This window comes from Mixophyes fleayi, chromosome 6, assembly GCF_038048845.1.
Source record: "Mixophyes fleayi isolate aMixFle1 chromosome 6, aMixFle1.hap1, whole genome shotgun sequence".
NCBI lineage: Eukaryota > Metazoa > Chordata > Amphibia > Anura > Limnodynastidae > Mixophyes > Mixophyes fleayi.
The window spans coordinates 68,834,526-68,849,330 of record NC_134407.1 but is presented as its reverse complement, the minus strand read 5'-3'; the positions used below and the strand labels follow the sequence as shown (position 1 = coordinate 68,849,330).

Here is a 14,805-nt window from a genome sequence, read left to right as displayed (position 1 = left end):
AGAGAGATCATGAGTGGTAGCATGGCCGAGCGGTCTAAGGCGCTGGATTAAGGCTCCAGTCTCTTCGGAGGCATGGGTTCAAATCCCACTGCTGCCATTTTCGTTAGATCCAAGAGAAGGTGCAGAGATCGGTATAGATGTCGTTCAAGCGTGAAGATCAGTGTTTCTCAACTCCAGTCCTCAGGACCCTTAACAGTGCTTGCTTTCCAGGTGACAAGGGAAATAATTATACCACCTGTAGATCTGTTAGAATGTGTCAGTCAGTTATGAATACACCTGTGCTTAAGCAAGGAGATATGGAAAACATGCACTGTTAGGGGTCCTGAGGACTGGAGTTGAGAAATCCAGCTGGTGTTACCTGTGGAAGTATATTTTAGCTAAATTCCAACGTATAGATAAAGAAGATACTCAGCTTTCAAATGCAGAATTTATAGGCTTTGTTGTTCTGATTGTCAGATCTTAGAGCTCACGAAAGAGAGATCATGAGTGGTAGCATGGCCGAGCGGTCTAAGGCGCTGGATTAAGGCTCCAGTCTCTTCGGAGGCGTGGGTTCAAATCCCACTGCTGCCATTTTCGTTAGATCCAAGAGAAGGTGCAGAGATCGGTATAGATGTCGTTCAAGCGTGAAGATCAGTGTTTCTCAACTCCAGTCCTCAGGACCCTTAACAGTGCTTGCTTTCCAGGTGACAAGGGAAATAATTATACCACCTGTAGATCTGTTAGAATGTGTCAGTCAGTTATGAATACACCTGTGCTTAAGCAAGGAGATATGGAAAACATGCACTGTTAGGGGTCCTGAGGACTGGAGTTGAGAAATCCAGCTGGTGTTACCTGTGGAAGTATATTTTAGCTAAATCGCAACTTTAGTCATGTGTCGAAGACATTCCTGAAACCGGTTTAAAATATTTCTAAATAAAGTGATTTAAAAACAGTGAAGAGAAACGAAAATTATTTTAGTGTGATGTATATACCGCCAGGCACCATCATAACTAACATTTCATCATGTTATCAACTTTTCATACAAATAGAAAAGCAAAGGTGGCAGCATGGCTCATTGGTGTAAGGGATTGAATTTTTGCTTGTGTTTTTTTGAAGGTATGTCTTTGAATCCCACTGATGCCAAAATAAGCAGTTTGGATCTTGTCTCTAAATTTTTGTGGTATTCAACCTTTTTCTGATTTGTGGTTATCGCATGTAATTTAGCATTTTACGGATTTTTCTCCTGACATTTTTTTTTGAAATGCAGCTTTCAAATGCAGAATTTGTAGGCTTTGTTGATCTGATTGACATTTTTCAGATCTTAGAGCTCACGAAAGCAAGCTCATGAGTGGTAGCATGGCTGAGCGGTCTAAGGCGCTGGATTTAGGCTCCAGTCTCTTCGGAGGCGTGGGTTGAAATCCCACTGCTGCCATTTTTATTAGTTCTTCATGTGGTTCCAACGTATAGATAAAGAAGATACTCAGCTTTCAAATGCAGAATTTATAGGCTTTGTTGTTCTGATTGTCAGATCTTAGAGCTCACGAAAGAGAGCTCATGAGTGGTAGCATGGCCGAGCGGTCTAAGGCGCTGGATTAAGGCTCCAGTCTCTTCGGAGGCGTGGGTTCAAATCCCACTGCTGCCATTTTCGTTAGATCCAAGAGAAGGTGCAGAGATCGGTATAGATGTCGTTCAAGCGTGAAGATCAGTGTTTCTCAACTCCAGTCCTCAGGACCCTTAACAGTGCTTGCTTTCCAGGTGACAAGGGAAATAATTATACCACCTGTAGATCTGTTAGAATGTGTCAGTCAGTTATGAATACACCTGTGCTTAAGCAAGGAGATATGGAAAACATGCACTGTTAGGGGTCCTGAAGACTGGAGTTGAGAAATCCAGCTGGTGTTACCTGTGGAAGTATATTTTAGCTAAATCGCAACTTTAGTCATGTGTCGAAGACATTCCTGAAACCGGTTTAAAATATTTCTAAATAAAGTGATTTAAAAACAGTGAAGAGAAACGAAAATTATTTTAGTGTGATGTATATACCGCCAGGCACCATCATAACTAACATTTCATCATGTTATCAACTTTTCATACAAATAGAAAAGCAAAGGTGGCAGCATGGCTCATTGGTGTAAGGGATTGAATTTTTGCTTGTGTTTTTTTGAAGGTATGTCTTTGAATCCCACTGATGCCAAAATAAGCAGTTTGGATCTTGTCTCTAAATTTTTGTGGTATTCAGTTGAAATGAACAAATAGCAACTCAATTAAAATGTAAATATTTGTAATCAACTTAATCGGTTAAGCACTTTATTCAACCTTTTTCTGATTTGTGGTTATCGCATGTAATTTAGCATTTTACGGATTTTTCTCCTGACATTTTTTTTTGAAATGCAGCTTTCAAATGCAGAATTTGTAGGCTTTGTTGTTCTGATTGACATTTTTCAGATCTTAGAGCTCACGAAAGCAAGCTCATGAGTGGTAGCATGGCCGAGCGGTCTAAGGCGCTGGATTTAGGCTCCAGTCTCTTCGGAGGCGTGGGTTCAAATCCCACTGCTGCCATTTTTATTAGTTCTTCATGTGGTTCCAACGTATAGATAAAGAAGATACTCAGCTTTCAAATGCAGAATTTGTAGGCTTTGTTGATCTGATTGACATTTTTCAGATCTTAGAGCTCACGAAAGCAAGCTCATGAGTGGTAGCATGGCCGAGCGGTCTAAGGCGCTGGATTTAGGCTCCAGTCTCTTCGGAGGCGTGGGTTCAAATCCCACTGCTGCCATTTTTATTAGTTCTTCATGTGGTTCCAACGTATAGATAAAGAAGATACTCAGCTTTCAAATGCATAATTTATAGGCTTTGTTGTTCTGATTGTCAGATCTTAGAGCTCACGAAAGAGAGATCATGAGTGGTAGCATGGCCGAGCGGTCTAAGGCGCTGGATTAAGGCTCCAGTCTCTTCGGAGGCATGGGTTCAAATCCCACTGCTGCCATTTTCGTTAGATCCAAGAGAAGGTGCAGAGATCGGAATAGATGTCGTTCAAGCGTGAAGATCAGTGTTTCTCAACTCCAGTCCTCAGGACCCTTAACAGTGCTTGCTTTCCAGGTGACAAGGGAAATAATTATACCACCTGTAGATCTGTTAGAATGTGTCAGTCAGTAATGAATACACCTGTGCTTAAGCAAGGAGATATGGAAAACATGCACTGTTAGGGGTCCTGAGGACTGGAGTTGAGAAATCCAGCTGGTGTTACCTGTGGAAGTATATTTTAGCTAAATCGCAACTTTAGTCATGTGTCGAAGACATTCCTGAAACCGGTTTAAAATATTTCTAAATAAAGTGATTTAAAAACAGTGAAGAGAAACGAAAATTATTTTAGTGTGATGTATATATCGCCAGGCACCATCATAACTAACATTTCATCATGTTATCAACTTTTCATACAAATAGAAAAGCAAAGGTGGCAGCATGGCTCATTGGTGTAAGGGATTGAATTTTTGCTTGTGTTTTTTTGAAGGTATGTCTTTGAATCCCACTGATGCCAAAATAAGCAGTTTGGATCTTGTCTCTAAATTTTTGTGGTATTCAACCTTTTTCTGATTTGTGGTTATCGCATGTAATTTAGCATTTTACGGATTTTTCTCCTGACATTTTTTTTTGAAATGCAGCTTTCAAATGCAGAATTTGTAGGCTTTGTTGATCTGATTGACATTTGAAGGGTTTTTTTTGAAATGCAGCTTTCAAATGCAGAATTTGTAGGCTTTGTTGATCTGATTGACATTTTTCAGATCTTAGAGCTCACGAAAGCAAGCTCATGAGTGGTAGCATGGCCGAGCGGTCTAAGGCGCTGGATTTAGGCTCCAGTCTCTTCGGAGGCGTGGGTTCAAATCCCACTGCTGCCATTTTTATTAGTTCTTCATGTGGTTCCAACGTATAGATAAAGAAGATACTCAGCTTTCAAATGCAGAATTTATAGGCTTTGTTGTTCTGATTGTCAGATCTTAGAGCTCACGAAAGAGAGATCATGAGTGGTAGCATGGCCGAGCGGTCTAAGGCGCTGCATTAAGGCTCCAGTCTCTTCGGAGGCGTGGGTTCAAATCCCACTGCTGCCATTTTCGTTAGATCCAAGAGAAGGTGCAGAGATCGGTATAGATGTCGTTCAAGCGTGAAGATCAGTGTTTCTCAACTCCAGTCCTCAGGACCCTTAACAGTGCTTGCTTTCCAGGTGACAAGGGAAATAAGTATACCACCTGTAGATCTGTTAGAATGTGTCAGTCAGTTATGAATACACCTGTGCTTAAGCAAGGAGATATGGAAAACATGCACTGTTAGGGGTCCTGAGGACTGGAGTTGAGAAATCCAGCTGGTGTTACCTGTGGAAGTATATTTTAGCTAAATCGCAACTTTAGTCATGTGTCGAAGACATTCCTGAAACCGGTTTAAAATATTTCTAAATAAAGTGATTTAAAAACAGTGAAGAGAAACGAAAATTATTTTAGTGTGATGTATATACCGCCAGGCACCATCATAACTAACATTTCATCATGTTATCAACTTTTCATACAAATAGAAAAGCAAAGGTGGCAGCATGGCTCATTGGTGTAAGGGATTGAATTTTTGCTTGTGTTTTTTTGAAGGTATGTCTTTGAATCCCACTGATGCCAAAATAAGCAGTTTGGATCTTGTCTCTAAATTTTTGTGGTATTCAACCTTTTTCTGATTTGTGGTTATCGCATGTAATTTAGCATTTTACGGATTTTTCTCCTGACATTTTTTTTTGAAATGCAGCTTTCAAATGCAGAATTTGTAGGCTTTGTTGATCTGATTGACATTTTTCAGATCTTAGAGCTCACGAAAGCAAGCTCATGAGTGGTAGCATGGCCAAGCGGTCTAAGGCGCTGGATTTAGGCTCCAGTCTCTTCGGAGGCGTGGGTTGAAATCCCACTGCTGCCATTTTTATTAGTTCTTCATGTGGTTCCAACGTATAGATAAAGAAGATACTCAGCTTTCAAATGCAGAATTTATAGGCTTTGTTGTTCTGATTGTCAGATCTTAGAGCTCACGAAAGAGAGCTCATGAGTGGTAGCATGGCCGAGCGGTCTAAGGCGCTGGATTAAGGCTCCAGTCTCTTCGGAGGCGTGGGTTCAAATCCCACTGCTGCCATTTTCGTTAGATCCAAGAGAAGGTGCAGAGATCGGTATAGATGTCGTTCAAGCGTGAAGATCAGTGTTTCTCAACTCCAGTCCTCAGGACCCTTAACAGTGCTTGCTTTCCAGGTGACAAGGGAAATAATTATACCACCTGTAGATCTGTTAGAATGTGTCAGTCAGTTATGAATACACCTGTGCTTAAGCAAGGAGATATGGAAAACATGCACTGTTAGGGGTCCTGAAGACTGGAGTTGAGAAATCCAGCTGGTGTTACCTGTGGAAGTATATTTTAGCTAAATCGCAACTTTAGTCATGTGTCGAAGACATTCCTGAAACCGGTTTAAAATATTTCTAAATAAAGTGATTTAAAAACAGTGAAGAGAAACGAAAATTATTTTAGTGTGATGTATATACCGCCAGGCACCATCATAACTAACATTTCATCATGTTATCAACTTTTCATACAAATAGAAAAGCAAAGGTGGCAGCATGGCTCATTGGTGTAAGGGATTGAATTTTTGCTTGTGTTTTTTTGAAGGTATGTCTTTGAATCCCACTGATGCCAAAATAAGCAGTTTGGATCTTGTCTCTAAATTTTTGTGGTATTCAGTTGAAATGAACAAATAGCAACTCAATTAAAATGTAAATATTTGTAATCAACTTTATCGGTTAAGCACTTTATTCAACCTTTTTCTGATTTGTGGTTATCGCATGTAATTTAGCATTTTACGGATTTTTCTCCTGACATTTTTTTTTGAAATGCAGCTTTCAAATGCAGAATTTGTAGGCTTTGTTGATCTGATTGACATTTTTCAGATCTTAGAGCTCACGAAAGCAAGCTCATGAGTGGTAGCATGGCCGAGCGGTCTAAGGCGCTGGATTTAGGCTCCAGTCTCTTCGGAGGCGTGATTTCAAATCCCACTGCTGCCATTTTTATTAGTTCTTCATGTGGTTCCAACGTATAGATAAAGAAGATACTCAGCTTTCAAATGCAGAATTTATAGGCTTTGTTGTTCTGATTGTCAGATCTTAGAGCTCACGAAAGAGAGATCATGAGTGGTAGCATGGCCGAGCGGTCTAAGGCGCTGGATTAAGGCTCCAGTCTCTTCGGAGGCGTGGGTTCAAATCCCACTGCTGCCATTTTCGTTAGATCCAAGAGAAGGTGCAGAGATCGGTATAGATGTCGTTCAAGCGTGAAGATCAGTGTTTCTCAACTCCAGTCCTCAGGACCCTTAACAGTGCTTGCTTTCCAGGTGACAAGGGAAATAATTATACCACCTGTAGATCTGTTAGAATGTGTCAGTCAGTTATGAATACACCTGTGCTTAAGCAAGGAGATATGGAAAACATGCACTGTTAGGGGTCCTGAAGACTGGAGTTGAGAAATCCAGCTGGTGTTACCTGTGGAAGTATATTTTAGCTAAATCGCAACTTTAGTCATGTGTCGAAGACATTCCTGAAACCGGTTTAAAATATTTCTAAATAAAGTGATTTAAAAACAGTGAAGAGAAACGAAAATTATTTTAGTGTGATGTATATACCGCCAGGCACCATCATAACTAACATTTCATCATGTTATCAACTTTTCATACAAATAGAAAAGCAAAGGTGGCAGCATGGCTCATTGGTGTAAGGGATTGAATTTTTGCTTGTGTTTTTTTGAAGGTATGTCTTTGAATCCCACTGATGCCAAAATAAGCAGTTTGGATCTTGTCTCTAAATTTTTGTGGTATTCAGTTGAAATGAACAAATAGCAACTCAATTAAAATGTAAATATTTGTAATCAACTTAATCGGTTAAGCACTTTATTCAACCTTTTTCTGATTTGTGGTTATCGCATGTAATTTAGCATTTTACGGATTTTTCTCCTGACATTTTTTTTTGAAATGCAGCTTTCAAATGCAGAATTTGTAGGCTTTGTTGTTCTGATTGACATTTTTCAGATCTTAGAGCTCACGAAAGCAAGCTCATGAGTGGTAGCATGGCCGAGCGGTCTAAGGCGCTGGATTTAGGCTCCAGTCTCTTCGGAGGCGTGGGTTCAAATCCCACTGCTGCCATTTTTATTAGTTCTTCATGTGGTTCCAACGTATAGATAAAGAAGATACTCAGCTTTCAAATGCAGAATTTGTAGGCTTTGTTGATCTGATTGACATTTTTCAGATCTTAGAGCTCACGAAAGCAAGCTCATGAGTGGTAGCATGGCCGAGCGGTCTAAGGCGCTGGATTTAGGCTCCAGTCTCTTCGGAGGCGTGGGTTCAAATCCCACTGCTGCCATTTTTATTAGTTCTTCATGTGGTTCCAACGTATAGATAAAGAAGATACTCAGCTTTCAAATGCATAATTTATAGGCTTTGTTGTTCTGATTGTCAGATCTTAGAGCTCACGAAAGAGAGATCATGAGTGGTAGCATGGCCGAGCGGTCTAAGGCGCTGGATTAAGGCTCCAGTCTCTTCGGAGGCGTGGGTTCAAATCCCACTGCTGCCATTTTCGTTAGATCCAAGAGAAGGTGCAGAGATCGGAATAGATGTCGTTCAAGCGTGAAGATCAGTGTTTCTCAACTCCAGTCCTCAGGACCCTTAACAGTGCTTGCTTTCCAGGTGACAAGGGAAATAATTATACCACCTGTAGATCTGTTAGAATGTGTCAGTCAGTAATGAATACACCTGTGCTTAAGCAAGGAGATATGGAAAACATGCACTGTTAGGGGTCCTGAGGACTGGAGTTGAGAAATCCAGCTGGTGTTACCTGTGGAAGTATATTTTAGCTAAATCGCAACTTTAGTCATGTGTCGAAGACATTCCTGAAACCGGTTTAAAATATTTCTAAATAAAGTGATTTAAAAACAGTGAAGAGAAACGAAAATTATTTTAGTGTGATGTATATATCGCCAGGCACCATCATAACTAACATTTCATCATGTTATCAACTTTTCATACAAATAGAAAAGCAAAGGTGGCAGCATGGCTCATTGGTGTAAGGGATTGAATTTTTGCTTGTGTTTTTTTGAAGGTATGTCTTTGAATCCCACTGATGCCAAAATAAGCAGTTTGGATCTTGTCTCTAAATTTTTGTGGTATTCAACCTTTTTCTGATTTGTGGTTATCGCATGTAATTTAGCATTTTACGGATTTTTCTCCTGACATTTTTTTTTGAAATGCAGCTTTCAAATGCAGAATTTGTAGGCTTTGTTGATCTGATTGACATTTGAAGGGTTTTTTTTGAAATGCAGCTTTCAAATGCAGAATTTGTAGGCTTTGTTGATCTGATTGACATTTTTCAGATCTTAGAGCTCACGAAAGCAAGCTCATGAGTGGTAGCATGGCCGAGCGGTCTAAGGCGCTGGATTTAGGCTCCAGTCTCTTCGGAGGCGTGGGTTCAAATCCCACTGCTGCCATTTTTATTAGTTCTTCATGTGGTTCCAACGTATAGATAAAGAAGATACTCAGCTTTCAAATGCAGAATTTATAGGCTTTGTTGTTCTGATTGTCAGATCTTAGAGCTCACGAAAGAGAGATCATGAGTGGTAGCATGGCCGAGCGGTCTAAGGCGCTGCATTAAGGCTCCAGTCTCTTCGGAGGCGTGGGTTCAAATCCCACTGCTGCCATTTTCGTTAGATCCAAGAGAAGGTGCAGAGATCGGTATAGATGTCGTTCAAGCGTGAAGATCAGTGTTTCTCAACTCCAGTCCTCAGGACCCTTAACAGTGCTTGCTTTCCAGGTGACAAGGGAAATAAGTATACCACCTGTAGATCTGTTAGAATGTGTCAGTCAGTTATGAATACACCTGTGCTTAAGCAAGGAGATATGGAAAACATGCACTGTTAGGGGTCCTGAGGACTGGAGTTGAGAAATCCAGCTGGTGTTACCTGTGGAAGTATATTTTAGCTAAATCGCAACTTTAGTCATGTGTCGAAGACATTCCTGAAACCGGTTTAAAATATTTCTAAATAAAGTGATTTAAAAACAGTGAAGAGAAACGAAAATTATTTTAGTGTGATGTATATACCGCCAGGCACCATCATAACTAACATTTCATCATGTTATCAACTTTTCATACAAATAGAAAAGCAAAGGTGGCAGCATGGCTCATTGGTGTAAGGGATTGAATTTTTGCTTGTGTTTTTTTGAAGGTATGTCTTTGAATCCCACTGATGCCAAAATAAGCAGTTTGGATCTTGTCTCTAAATTTTTGTGGTATTCAACCTTTTTCTGATTTGTGGTTATCGCATGTAATTTAGCATTTTACGGATTTTTCTCCTGACATTTTTTTTTGAAATGCAGCTTTCAAATGCAGAATTTGTAGGCTTTGTTGATCTGATTGACATTTTTCAGATCTTAGAGCTCACGAAAGCAAGCTCATGAGTGGTAGCATGGCCAAGCGGTCTAAGGCGCTGGATTTAGGCTCCAGTCTCTTCGGAGGCGTGGGTTGAAATCCCACTGCTGCCATTTTTATTAGTTCTTCATGTGGTTCCAACGTATAGATAAAGAAGATACTCAGCTTTCAAATGCAGAATTTATAGGCTTTGTTGTTCTGATTGTCAGATCTTAGAGCTCACGAAAGAGAGCTCATGAGTGGTAGCATGGCCGAGCGGTCTAAGGCGCTGGATTAAGGCTCCAGTCTCTTCGGAGGCGTGGGTTCAAATCCCACTGCTGCCATTTTCGTTAGATCCAAGAGAAGGTGCAGAGATCGGTATAGATGTCGTTCAAGCGTGAAGATCAGTGTTTCTCAACTCCAGTCCTCAGGACCCTTAACAGTGCTTGCTTTCCAGGTGACAAGGGAAATAATTATACCACCTGTAGATCTGTTAGAATGTGTCAGTCAGTTATGAATACACCTGTGCTTAAGCAAGGAGATATGGAAAACATGCACTGTTAGGGGTCCTGAAGACTGGAGTTGAGAAATCCAGCTGGTGTTACCTGTGGAAGTATATTTTAGCTAAATCGCAACTTTAGTCATGTGTCGAAGACATTCCTGAAACCGGTTTAAAATATTTCTAAATAAAGTGATTTAAAAACAGTGAAGAGAAACGAAAATTATTTTAGTGTGATGTATATACCGCCAGGCACCATCATAACTAACATTTCATCATGTTATCAACTTTTCATACAAATAGAAAAGCAAAGGTGGCAGCATGGCTCATTGGTGTAAGGGATTGAATTTTTGCTTGTGTTTTTTTGAAGGTATGTCTTTGAATCCCACTGATGCCAAAATAAGCAGTTTGGATCTTGTCTCTAAATTTTTGTGGTATTCAGTTGAAATGAACAAATAGCAACTCAATTAAAATGTAAATATTTGTAATCAACTTTATCGGTTAAGCACTTTATTCAACCTTTTTCTGATTTGTGGTTATCGCATGTAATTTAGCATTTTACGGATTTTTCTCCTGACATTTTTTTTTGAAATGCAGCTTTCAAATGCAGAATTTGTAGGCTTTGTTGATCTGATTGACATTTTTCAGATCTTAGAGCTCACGAAAGCAAGCTCATGAGTGGTAGCATGGCCGAGCGGTCTAAGGCGCTGGATTTAGGCTCCAGTCTCTTCGGAGGCGTGATTTCAAATCCCACTGCTGCCATTTTTATTAGTTCTTCATGTGGTTCCAACGTATAGATAAAGAAGATACTCAGCTTTCAAATGCAGAATTTATAGGCTTTGTTGTTCTGATTGTCAGATCTTAGAGCTCACGAAAGAGAGATCATGAGTGGTAGCATGGCCGAGCGGTCTAAGGCGCTGGATTAAGGCTCCAGTCTCTTCGGAGGCGTGGGTTCAAATCCCACTGCTGCCATTTTCGTTAGATCCAAGAGAAGGTGCAGAGATCGGTATAGATGTCGTTCAAGCGTGAAGATCAGTGTTTCTCAACTCCAGTCCTCAGGACCCTTAACAGTGCTTGCTTTCCAGGTGACAAGGGAAATAATTATACCACCTGTAGATCTGTTAGAATGTGTCAGTCAGTTATGAATACACCTGTGCTTAAGCAAGGAGATATGGAAAACATGCACTGTTAGGGGTCCTGAGGACTGGAGTTGAGAAATCCAGCTGGTGTTACCTGTGGAAGTATATTTTAGCTAAATCGCAACTTTAGTCATGTGTCGAAGACATTCCTGAAACCGGTTTAAAATATTTCTAAATAAAGTGATTTAAAAACAGTGAAGAGAAACGAAAATTATTTTAGTGTGATGTATATACCGCCAGGCACCATCATAACTAACATTTCATCATGTTATCAACTTTTCATACAAATAGAAAAGCAAAGGTGGCAGCATGGCTCATTGGTGTAAGGGATTGAATTTTTGCTTGTGTTTTTTTGAAGGTATGTCTTTGAATCCCACTGATGCCAAAATAAGCAGTTTGGATCTTGTCTCTAAATTTTTGTGGTATTCAGTTGAAATGAACAAATAGCAACTCAATTAAAATGTAAATATTTGTAATCAACTTTATCGGTTAAGCACTTTATTCAACCTTTTTCTGATTTGTGGTTATCGCATGTAATTTAGCATTTTACGGATTTTTCTCCTGACATTTTTTTTTGAAATGCAGCTTTCAAATGCAGAATTTGTAGGCTTTGTTGATCTGATTGACATTTTTCAGATCTTAGAGCTCACGAAAGCAAGCTCATGAGTGGTAGCATGGCCGAGCGGTCTAAGGCGCTGGATTTAGGCTCCAGTCTCTTCGTAGGTGTGGGTTCAAATCCCACTGCTGCCATTTTTATTAGTTCTTCATGTGGTTCCAACGTATAGATAAAGAAGATACTCAGCTTTCAAATGCAGAATTTATAGGCTTTGTTGTTCTGATTGTCAGATCTTAGAGCTCACGAAAGAGAGATCATGAGTGGTAGCATGGCCGAGCGGTCTAAGGCGCTGGATTAAGGCTCCAGTCTCTTCGGAGGCGTGGGTTCAAATCCCACTGCTGCCATTTTCGTTAGATCCAAGAGAAGGTGCAGAGATCGGTATAGATGTCGTTCAAGCGTGAAGATCAGTGTTTCTCAACTCCAGTCCTCAGGACCCTTAACAGTGCTTGCTTTCCAGGTGACAAGGGAAATAATTATACCACCTGTAGATCTGTTAGAATGTGTCAGTCAGTTATGAATACACCTGTGCTTAAGCAAGGAGATATGGAAAACATGCACTGTTAGGGGTCCTGAGGACTGGAGTTGAGAAATCCAGCTGGTGTTACCTGTGGAAGTATATTTTAGCTAAATCGCAACTTTAGTCATGTGTCGAAGACATTCCTGAAACCGGTTTAAAATATTTCTAAATAAAGTGATTTAAAAACAGTGAAGAGAAACGAAAATTATTTTAGTGTGATGTATATACCGCCAGGCACCATCATAACTAACATTTCATCATGTTATCAACTTTTCATACAAATAGAAAAGCAAAGGTGGCAGCATGGCTCATTGGTGTAAGGGATTGAATTTTTGCTTGTGTTTTTTTGAAGGTATGTCTTTGAATCCCACTGATGCCAAAATAAGCAGTTTGGATCTTGTCTCTAAATTTTTGTGGTATTCAACCTTTTTCTGATTTGTGGTTATCGCATGTAATTTAGCATTTTACGGATTTTTCTCCTGACATTTTTTTTTGAAATGCAGCTTTCAAATGCAGAATTTGTAGGCTTTGTTGATCTGATTGACATTTTTCAGATCTTAGAGCTCACGAAAGCAAGCTCATGAGTGGTAGCATGGCCAAGCGGTCTAAGGCGCTGGATTTAGGCTCCAGTCTCTTCGGAGGCGTGGGTTGAAATCCCACTGCTGCCATTTTTATTAGTTCTTCATGTGGTTCCAACGTATAGATAAAGAAGATACTCAGCTTTCAAATGCAGAATTTATAGGCTTTGTTGTTCTGATTGTCAGATCTTAGAGCTCACGAAAGAGAGCTCATGAGTGGTAGCATGGCCGAGCGGTCTAAGGCGCTGGATTAAGGCTCCAGTCTCTTCGGAGGCGTGGGTTCAAATCCCACTGCTGCCATTTTCGTTAGATCCAAGAGAAGGTGCAGAGATCGGTATAGATGTCGTTCAAGCGTGAAGATCAGTGTTTCTCAACTCCAGTCCTCAGGACCCTTAACAGTGCTTGCTTTCCAGGTGACAAGGGAAATAATTATACCACCTGTAGATCTGTTAGAATGTGTCAGTCAGTTATGAATACACCTGTGCTTAAGCAAGGAGATATGGAAAACATGCACTGTTAGGGGTCCTGAAGACTGGAGTTGAGAAATCCAGCTGGTGTTACCTGTGGAAGTATATTTTAGCTAAATCGCAACTTTAGTCATGTGTCGAAGACATTCCTGAAACCGGTTTAAAATATTTCTAAATAAAGTGATTTAAAAACAGTGAAGAGAAACGAAAATTATTTTAGTGTGATGTATATACCGCCAGGCACCATCATAACTAACATTTCATCATGTTATCAACTTTTCATACAAATAGAAAAGCAAAGGTGGCAGCATGGCTCATTGGTGTAAGGGATTGAATTTTTGCTTGTGTTTTTTTGAAGGTATGTCTTTGAATCCCACTGATGCCAAAATAAGCAGTTTGGATCTTGTCTCTAAATTTTTGTGGTATTCAACCTTTTTCTGATTTGTGGTTATCGCATGTAATTTAGCATTTTACGGATTTTTCTCCTGACATTTTTTTTTGAAATGCAGCTTTCAAATGCAGAATTTGTAGGCTTTGTTGATCTGATTGACATTTTTCAGATCTTAGAGCTCACGAAAGCAAGCTCATGAGTGGTAGCATGGCCAAGCGGTCTAAGGCGCTGGATTTAGGCTCCAGTCTCTTCGGAGGCGTGGGTTGAAATCCCACTGCTGCCATTTTTATTAGTTCTTCATGTGGTTCCAACGTATAGATAAAGAAGATACTCAGCTTTCAAATGCAGAATTTATAGGCTTTGTTGTTCTGATTGTCAGATCTTAGAGCTCACGAAAGAGAGCTCATGAGTGGTAGCATGGCCGAGCGGTCTAAGGCGCTGGATTAAGGCTCCAGTCTCTTCGGAGGCGTGGGTTCAAATCCCACTGCTGCCATTTTCGTTAGATCCAAGAGAAGGTGCAGAGATCGGTATAGATGTCGTTCAAGCGTGAAGATCAGTGTTTCTCAACTCCAGTCCTCAGGACCCTTAACAGTGCTTGCTTTCCAGGTGACAAGGGAAATAATTATACCACCTGTAGATCTGTTAGAATGTGTCAGTCAGTTATGAATACACCTGTGCTTAAGCAAGGAGATATGGAAAACATGCACTGTTAGGGGTCCTGAAGACTGGAGTTGAGAAATCCAGCTGGTGTTACCTGTGGAAGTATATTTTAGCTAAATCGCAACTTTAGTCATGTGTCGAAGACATTCCTGAAACCGGTTTAAAATATTTCTAAATAAAGTGATTTAAAAACAGTGAAGAGAAACGAAAATTATTTTAGTGTGATGTATATACCGCCAGGCACCATCATAACTAACATTTCATCATGTTATCAACTTTTCATACAAATAGAAAAGCAAAGGTGGCAGCATGGCTCATTGGTGTAAGGGATTGAATTTTTGCTTGTGTTTTTTTGAAGGTATGTCTTTGAATCCCACTGATGCCAAAATAAGCAGTTTGGATCTTGTCTCTAAATTTTTGTGGTATTCAGTTGAAATGAACAAATAGCAACTCAATTAAAATGTAAATATTTGTAATCAACTTTATCGGTTAAGCACTTTATTC

At 40.0% G+C, this 14,805-nt stretch overlaps 28 non-coding genes across 28 annotated transcripts; all 28 read left to right on the top strand.

Annotated features, from left to right (window-relative positions):
* Nucleotides 1-15: 15 nt before the first annotated feature.
* TRNAL-AAG (transfer RNA leucine (anticodon AAG)) lies at nucleotides 16-97 on the top strand. The gene has a single exon. It is a non-coding gene; the product is annotated as a tRNA-Leu (tRNA).
* Nucleotides 98-488: 391 nt separating this feature from the next.
* On the top strand, nucleotides 489-570 carry TRNAL-AAG (transfer RNA leucine (anticodon AAG)). The gene has a single exon. It is a non-coding gene; the product is annotated as a tRNA-Leu (tRNA).
* Nucleotides 571-1,329: 759 nt separating this feature from the next.
* TRNAL-UAG (transfer RNA leucine (anticodon UAG)) lies at nucleotides 1,330-1,411 on the top strand. The gene has a single exon. It is a non-coding gene; the product is annotated as a tRNA-Leu (tRNA).
* A 128-nt stretch (nucleotides 1,412-1,539) lies between these two features.
* TRNAL-AAG (transfer RNA leucine (anticodon AAG)) lies at nucleotides 1,540-1,621 on the top strand. The gene has a single exon. It is a non-coding gene; the product is annotated as a tRNA-Leu (tRNA).
* An 835-nt stretch (nucleotides 1,622-2,456) lies between these two features.
* On the top strand, nucleotides 2,457-2,538 carry TRNAL-UAG (transfer RNA leucine (anticodon UAG)). Its single transcript has one exon. It is a non-coding gene; the product is annotated as a tRNA-Leu (tRNA).
* Nucleotides 2,539-2,673: 135 nt separating this feature from the next.
* TRNAL-UAG (transfer RNA leucine (anticodon UAG)) lies at nucleotides 2,674-2,755 on the top strand. The gene has a single exon. It is a non-coding gene; the product is annotated as a tRNA-Leu (tRNA).
* A 128-nt stretch (nucleotides 2,756-2,883) lies between these two features.
* Nucleotides 2,884-2,965, top strand: TRNAL-AAG (transfer RNA leucine (anticodon AAG)). The gene has a single exon. It is a non-coding gene; the product is annotated as a tRNA-Leu (tRNA).
* Nucleotides 2,966-3,793: 828 nt separating this feature from the next.
* Nucleotides 3,794-3,875, top strand: TRNAL-UAG (transfer RNA leucine (anticodon UAG)). The gene has a single exon. It is a non-coding gene; the product is annotated as a tRNA-Leu (tRNA).
* A 128-nt stretch (nucleotides 3,876-4,003) lies between these two features.
* TRNAL-AAG (transfer RNA leucine (anticodon AAG)) lies at nucleotides 4,004-4,085 on the top strand. The gene has a single exon. It is a non-coding gene; the product is annotated as a tRNA-Leu (tRNA).
* Nucleotides 4,086-4,844: 759 nt separating this feature from the next.
* Nucleotides 4,845-4,926, top strand: TRNAL-UAG (transfer RNA leucine (anticodon UAG)). Its single transcript has one exon. It is a non-coding gene; the product is annotated as a tRNA-Leu (tRNA).
* A 128-nt stretch (nucleotides 4,927-5,054) lies between these two features.
* On the top strand, nucleotides 5,055-5,136 carry TRNAL-AAG (transfer RNA leucine (anticodon AAG)). Its single transcript has one exon. It is a non-coding gene; the product is annotated as a tRNA-Leu (tRNA).
* An 835-nt stretch (nucleotides 5,137-5,971) lies between these two features.
* On the top strand, nucleotides 5,972-6,053 carry TRNAL-UAG (transfer RNA leucine (anticodon UAG)). The gene has a single exon. It is a non-coding gene; the product is annotated as a tRNA-Leu (tRNA).
* Nucleotides 6,054-6,181: 128 nt separating this feature from the next.
* TRNAL-AAG (transfer RNA leucine (anticodon AAG)) lies at nucleotides 6,182-6,263 on the top strand. The gene has a single exon. It is a non-coding gene; the product is annotated as a tRNA-Leu (tRNA).
* An 835-nt stretch (nucleotides 6,264-7,098) lies between these two features.
* On the top strand, nucleotides 7,099-7,180 carry TRNAL-UAG (transfer RNA leucine (anticodon UAG)). The gene has a single exon. It is a non-coding gene; the product is annotated as a tRNA-Leu (tRNA).
* Nucleotides 7,181-7,315: 135 nt separating this feature from the next.
* Nucleotides 7,316-7,397, top strand: TRNAL-UAG (transfer RNA leucine (anticodon UAG)). Its single transcript has one exon. It is a non-coding gene; the product is annotated as a tRNA-Leu (tRNA).
* Nucleotides 7,398-7,525: 128 nt separating this feature from the next.
* On the top strand, nucleotides 7,526-7,607 carry TRNAL-AAG (transfer RNA leucine (anticodon AAG)). The gene has a single exon. It is a non-coding gene; the product is annotated as a tRNA-Leu (tRNA).
* An 828-nt stretch (nucleotides 7,608-8,435) lies between these two features.
* Nucleotides 8,436-8,517, top strand: TRNAL-UAG (transfer RNA leucine (anticodon UAG)). Its single transcript has one exon. It is a non-coding gene; the product is annotated as a tRNA-Leu (tRNA).
* A 128-nt stretch (nucleotides 8,518-8,645) lies between these two features.
* TRNAL-AAG (transfer RNA leucine (anticodon AAG)) lies at nucleotides 8,646-8,727 on the top strand. The gene has a single exon. It is a non-coding gene; the product is annotated as a tRNA-Leu (tRNA).
* A 759-nt stretch (nucleotides 8,728-9,486) lies between these two features.
* Nucleotides 9,487-9,568, top strand: TRNAL-UAG (transfer RNA leucine (anticodon UAG)). The gene has a single exon. It is a non-coding gene; the product is annotated as a tRNA-Leu (tRNA).
* A 128-nt stretch (nucleotides 9,569-9,696) lies between these two features.
* Nucleotides 9,697-9,778, top strand: TRNAL-AAG (transfer RNA leucine (anticodon AAG)). The gene has a single exon. It is a non-coding gene; the product is annotated as a tRNA-Leu (tRNA).
* Nucleotides 9,779-10,613: 835 nt separating this feature from the next.
* On the top strand, nucleotides 10,614-10,695 carry TRNAL-UAG (transfer RNA leucine (anticodon UAG)). Its single transcript has one exon. It is a non-coding gene; the product is annotated as a tRNA-Leu (tRNA).
* Nucleotides 10,696-10,823: 128 nt separating this feature from the next.
* On the top strand, nucleotides 10,824-10,905 carry TRNAL-AAG (transfer RNA leucine (anticodon AAG)). Its single transcript has one exon. It is a non-coding gene; the product is annotated as a tRNA-Leu (tRNA).
* An 835-nt stretch (nucleotides 10,906-11,740) lies between these two features.
* TRNAL-UAG (transfer RNA leucine (anticodon UAG)) lies at nucleotides 11,741-11,822 on the top strand. The gene has a single exon. It is a non-coding gene; the product is annotated as a tRNA-Leu (tRNA).
* Nucleotides 11,823-11,950: 128 nt separating this feature from the next.
* On the top strand, nucleotides 11,951-12,032 carry TRNAL-AAG (transfer RNA leucine (anticodon AAG)). The gene has a single exon. It is a non-coding gene; the product is annotated as a tRNA-Leu (tRNA).
* A 759-nt stretch (nucleotides 12,033-12,791) lies between these two features.
* On the top strand, nucleotides 12,792-12,873 carry TRNAL-UAG (transfer RNA leucine (anticodon UAG)). Its single transcript has one exon. It is a non-coding gene; the product is annotated as a tRNA-Leu (tRNA).
* Nucleotides 12,874-13,001: 128 nt separating this feature from the next.
* TRNAL-AAG (transfer RNA leucine (anticodon AAG)) lies at nucleotides 13,002-13,083 on the top strand. Its single transcript has one exon. It is a non-coding gene; the product is annotated as a tRNA-Leu (tRNA).
* A 759-nt stretch (nucleotides 13,084-13,842) lies between these two features.
* On the top strand, nucleotides 13,843-13,924 carry TRNAL-UAG (transfer RNA leucine (anticodon UAG)). Its single transcript has one exon. It is a non-coding gene; the product is annotated as a tRNA-Leu (tRNA).
* Nucleotides 13,925-14,052: 128 nt separating this feature from the next.
* On the top strand, nucleotides 14,053-14,134 carry TRNAL-AAG (transfer RNA leucine (anticodon AAG)). The gene has a single exon. It is a non-coding gene; the product is annotated as a tRNA-Leu (tRNA).
* The last annotated feature ends 671 nt before the right edge of the window (nucleotides 14,135-14,805 follow it).